This window comes from Syzygium oleosum, unplaced genomic scaffold (genome assembly GCF_021117445.2).
Source record: "Syzygium oleosum isolate NSW1041296 unplaced genomic scaffold, Sole_v2.1 Sole_v2.14, whole genome shotgun sequence".
Classification (NCBI taxonomy): Eukaryota; Viridiplantae; Streptophyta; class Magnoliopsida; order Myrtales; family Myrtaceae; genus Syzygium; species Syzygium oleosum.
The window spans coordinates 10,133,139-10,138,927 of record NW_026607498.1 but is presented as its reverse complement, the minus strand read 5'-3'; the positions used below and the strand labels follow the sequence as shown (position 1 = coordinate 10,138,927).

Here is a 5,789-nt window from a genome sequence, read left to right as displayed (position 1 = left end):
TGGGGTTGCGAATTTAGTATCAATTAGTCGAGTTTGTGTAAACCGATTGGCTCGAGAAGTTTGTGTGTGAATCTAGCATGCTCAGGAGACTAACGGTTCAACTATGGAGAGGATAAGAAGACAAAAAATTTTGACCAAGTCAAAGGCTCATTAAAAGCCATTTAAGGTCACCATTATTGAACCCCCTTAGGTGTCCCTCTCCTTTATTGCCTGGCAGGTGAGATGTTTAGCCTTATTAAGGCTGCAAGATGACTCATGGTCATCAATTATTGACACAAAACAAGGGGGGATTTGGCCAAGTGAAGATGGAGCCGAGAGAGGAAATCGGCCAAAGGAAAAAGGAAGAAGCCGAGAGAGAGAGAGAGAGAGAGAGAGAGAGAGAGAGAGAGAGAGAGAGAGAGGGAGAGGGAGAGAGGGATAAGGCCACATTTAAGTTTCTTAATGGCCTTTCATAATTCTTTTTGGCCTTAGTTCATTAATGCATTTTAAGGCTTTCTTCACTTTAGAGGCATGCATTAATGGCTTGGCTTCTTTTCCAAGCTTGGCTTGTTTAAAAAATGGAGAAGCCCTCACGTGAGGAAGCCTCTCTCACGCCCAAACACATACACTTCTGTGACATCCTGAAAAATTAGTCCATTTGGGATTTATGAAATACTGGATTTTATGAATGTACTCGTGGTCAGTTCTCGCCCGGAACTGATCATTCCTGGGATGCTAACCATTAGGGAAAGGCTAATAGGGGAAATCAAATTCGCGCGACTAAAGAAAATTCGATCGTGAATGGATTTCGACCATTAAATCGCGAAAGTGATATTTTGAGCCATTGTTGGCCGATCCAAGAATAGTTAGGGGTCGGTTCGCCACTGTCATAGTAGTGGATCGCGGGTGATTCCGCTGGACCACGAAACGACTTGACGAATAATCCTGAACCTATACCGAACGATCGTACCCTTCGGATCAAGTGATTGATCTTCGCGATTTTAATGACAGCCGTGGTCGTCACGTACCGAACAAATTTGCACGTGACTCGATTCAGTATCAGTCATGAGTCGATTCAGCGAATTTCCCCAGCAAGCTGCCCGTTAGCTCGAGTTGCATTTAATAGAATTTAATTATTGAATTTTTGCCCAAATTGGACACCGAAAAATTAGGAAGTCACGTCGAAACATTAGGACGACGTTGCACGTGACACGTGCGAATTTTTGGTGCGCTTAAATCCTTCGGAAAAACTCGATTTGGACAAGAAACGGAGAAAGTGACCAAAATACCCCTAGGATTTACTAAAGGACAAGCTTTAAGGGTAAATGGCATTTTGGTAATTTTACCTTCAAATTTTGATTGGACAATTTTACCCTTGGACTTTTTGAGAAATTTCAAAATCGCCCTTGGATATTTTGGATGAGATACGATCTGGGTCATCGATTTCAGGATAAGATCGAATATGGACCGTCGGATCAAAAAGATTAGAGAAAAGGATATTTTGGTAAATTACCACTTTGGTCCAAATTTGACTATTTAAGTCAAAATTTCTCTCTCCTCACTCATTCCCCTCCCCCACGGCAGCACACCCCCCCAAACCGTGAACTCTCTCTCTCTCTCTTTGGGCCGATCATCGTCCAAGTCGATCGTCGGACCGCCGCGGCTCCATCGCCGCTTGCTTTCGCCACCACCAAGCCGCACCGCCGTCCCCGCCGTTCGCCGCCGCGCTACGTTCTAGCCGCTTTAGTCTAGAACCAAGTAAGTTGTAATCTAAACCTCGCCTAGGACGTCGGGTATTTTTCGGACTCGTGTGGGTGCGGTTTAGGGGATTTAGAGGTTGATTAAGGCGTTGATAATGGTTATTGGTGGTTGAGTATGGCTGTTAGTGATTGTTGCGGGTTGGATTAGACGTCGGGAAATGAGTTTTGGCGGTTGGAATTCGGTAGAAATCGGTTCAGGTTTGAATCCGTGAGGTTCGGGGTGAATCGCGCATTCGCGGTTACTGTACCCGCCCGATTTGCTATTTTTGTAGAGAATTTTGTGGGCCGAATTTGAGGAAGGTTTCTTCATGAAAGTTGTTACCAACATCTTGAGGTATAACATACTTTAATTTGGGAATTTTTGGAGATCATTTGAGGCCATTCGGAAGTCCATCTTTGGACCGAAATAAAACTGCCCGATTTACTGTTCACCCGACCTTTGGGTCTGTTCGAATTTTTATAAATTTTTCCAGGCCTATTTTCAAAATAATTCCTTCACGAGAATTGTTGGGGACATTTGTGGCTATAACATATAAAAATTTCAAGGCTTTTAAAGATGATTTGGGTACCGAATGAGTTGTATTTTGATGGCCTGAGGGACTGTTCGAGCGAATCGGATTTTGTCTGACTTCAAGTGACCAAAAGAGGTATTTCCAGTTGGAACTGAGTTTCAAGTTCTTCACGAAAAATGTTCAGCAAGATGTTTTACGTAACGTGTCCAAATTTCAGAATTTTCGGAGTTCGTTTACTATTTATTTGGATGGGATTTTGGTCACTGTGTGAACTGCCCAGTTTTTTTTACCCGATTCTTTGGATGTTTGTTTTGATGGGCGGAATGGAGTTGGTGTCGGGATTGAATTGTTGATGCCTCGTGACCAGAATTTAGGCTTGAATGTGTGTTATATGAGATGATTTGAGGATGAAATGAGGATGTTTCGAGGCTGGAGTGAGATTGATTAGAGTGTCGGATATTGTGGGATGGAATTGGCGAGCTTAGGGCTCGATTTAAGGACAAATGGTGTTGGTTTGGTGTGTGGTAGTATAGCTGGATTGTGGTGTTTAATATGCTCGGAAATGCCGAAATTATGCCTATGAACGTGGCTGTGTTTGTGGGTCCATGAGTGGCCTTGTGTGTTTATTGAACTGTGATTTGATGGGTTGAAATGTGTTTGATTATGTGCACGCGTGGGCCAGATTAAATTAATTGTTGAAGTTGGCCATGTCGAATGCTGAGTGAGCATGTTTTACGTGTTAATTGATGCGTGCACGGGCCACGTGTGATGGGCCAGTTGGGTGTGGTATATGCGTGTCGAGCATGCGCATGAGTAAGAAAGAAATGTGGTGTGGCATGTGATTATGAAATTTATGTGAAGGTGTGGAATTGCGAGTATTGGGATCGGGCCGAGTATCATAAGCTCGGGCAGTGATCACGTAGGTCTGTTGCATTTGGCACAGGCTGAGGCTTGAAAAAAGCAAGGTTGAGAATAGGTCCGAGGCACGATCAGCTCGGGTGAGACCGGGATTGGACCGAGGCATCATAAGCTCGGGTTCCAATCATGTAGGCCTGTCGCATTTGGCGCGGGCTGAGTTGGGATCGAGCTTGGGGCGTGTGATGCTCAGGTCGCGATTGGGGCCGGAGGCGTGAACGGGTACGCGGGCTGGATGTGGTGAATGATCGCAGTGTGCCTGAGGCGTGTACTTCAACGCGGGTCACTGGCGAGTGTTGTGGAAAATGAATGGTCGCAGTGTGCCTGAAGCGTGTACTTCAACGCTGGTCACTGACGAGGAATATGAAAGAGGAATGAGGATGGGAGGAACAGTGGGATGAGAATGGTACATGCGCGTGTTTGCATCTGATGTAATTGTGATGGAGTGTGGGTGTGCTCATGATTGAGCCTGACCATATTAATTGATGTGTCTGCTTTGTGATTACTTGACGTACGTGAATGTGTGATTGCGTAATTGTCTGGAGGTACGTGATAGCCTAGGTAGGGTGTAGGTTGCAACTTATTGAGAAGTGTCTCATGGTTGTATAAACCAAACCATTTCAGATAACCCGCCTGAACAAGGAATCAGTCACCACCACCACCGTCAGAATGTTTTGGTACAGTCATGCACATCGAGGGTAATTTCGTGGAGTACATCCTGAATGGATGCCGTACCAAGGACGCAAGGACTGGTGAGGAGGCGATGAGCTAGTGTTCGTGTAGTACCGCTTTTGGTAGATAAGGAATTTGCCTCTTTAGATGTATGATTTTTAAGGTAATCGCAGTGGATGTGCATGTAAAATTTATGGACCCAGAAACATCGGGAAGGTGTAAGTATGTTCATATGTGGATAATGTAAGGTTTGTAAGTGTTGGCGGTTGGACGTGCAAGTTTAATTATGGTGTTCTCCAATTTATTGTCCGGGTTTAATTATTTGTTTCCGCTACGATTGACTCTGATGCGAGACCGTTGAGTCGGCGACGTATTCCTGAGATGTCGCACCGTTCGACTCATGGAAGGGAGATGTGGAAAGCATTGGATTTGAGTCGGGGCGTGACAACTTCCACCAACCAGCGATCATCTTCTCCTTTTTTGTCCTTGATTCACGCCCAAAAGAAGCCCCACCAACCTTTCTTTTGTTCGGCCAACTAGGAAGCCACGTTAGAAAATCGCCCGAGGCCCCGTTTTTCCCGAACTCAAGCTTTTTCCCATGCTCAAGCCCAAGCCGCCAGTCACTTGTTTTCTTTAGACTCTGATATTCTAGTGTTTCGTTGAGTAAGTGAATTCTCTAATATCGGAAAAGGAAGTTGCGATACGTTGTAACATGGTTTGCTTGGCCCGTTTCTTGGTCGCTTGGTCGATTATAGCTTGTTCTTTCTTTGAGAAATGATGTTCACGTGTGACAATCATGTTTGATGTTCTTTGTTGTTTCGTAGCACAAACTTTGCTATTGATTTGCCATCGATGCCGGTACGGTAAGAGCCAACTTATGTGAACGGCGATTGTCTCATCCTCGCTTGCTATTAGTGTTTTCACTTATTGAGTCTCTCAGACTCACTCTCCATTGTTTTTCCTCCTTTCAGGTCCGTAAGGATGGCGTCTCCCCCGACCCGGTTCGGAAATCTCGTAGAAATGAGAGCCGAATTACTCACGGTAATAGACGCCCGGGAAGGTCGTGCTTATTGTCGTATCACAACGTATGTGATGGTTGATGAAGGCCATGAAGACTTAGTTCCCCACCCATACGAGGCACGGTATCGCCTCGCAAATGGAGAGTGGGTTGGACCCCTTCGTGGGTTCAACGGGCCGTTCGGTGGACCAGGCGGGCCGACTTCGGGGCAAACCATGGGCGGGGCGTGAGACGATCGGACGGACGGGGAGCGGGAGGAGCAAGAAGCAAGAAGTGAAAAGCCGTAGTGAAGATATGGACCCCAAGCCAAAGTTTTGTTTATTCGATAGTTGGCTTGCTTTGCGAAATCGCCATTGAAATGGGCATGTAAAATATAAGAGTGGCTTGTCAGTGGCCGAAAGAAGGGCTTGACAAAATAAGCACGTATCATGTAAATATAACGTGCAATGTTTGCTTATCTTACTCGTGTTGTCTCGTTTATTTCTGTTTGCTTCCGCGTGCGCATTGATTAAAATGAACGGGACGCACTAATACATTTCCGCGAGTCACGATTCCGTTCGGGTCATGTTCGGTCATTAAACATCGATCGTGATTCCGGGTCAAGACGTGACACTTACCTCCACCACCTGAACAATCTATTGGACCTCAACGAATATGTCAACCTCCTCGTTACCTCTAGGACTATTGTTGAGTGCTTACTCAAACGTTAAGTTCCGCCGAAGATAATGGTCTAGGTATCTCTTACCATGTCTAATTTTCTCTGGTACTCATTTTAAATAACCCCATTAGGCATTTCTTACTTTTTTGTCTACTATCAATGATCCATCCACTTGCACTGAGGCAATGGGGCATCAAGAATGGAGAGATGCCATGCAAGCTGAAATCAAAGCTTTCTCATAATCATACATGGTCCCCCAAACCACTTCCACCTGG

The 5,789-nt window shown here is 45.3% G+C and overlaps 1 long non-coding RNA gene across 1 annotated transcript; it reads left to right on the top strand.

The window, feature by feature from the left end:
• The first annotated feature begins 1,567 nt into the window (after nucleotides 1-1,567).
• LOC130139974 (uncharacterized) lies at nucleotides 1,568-4,185 on the top strand. Its single transcript, XR_008817987.1, has 2 exons — nucleotides 1,568-1,737; nucleotides 3,791-4,185. It is a non-coding gene; the product is annotated as an uncharacterized LOC130139974 (long non-coding RNA).
• Nucleotides 4,186-5,789: the final 1,604 nt, after the last annotated feature.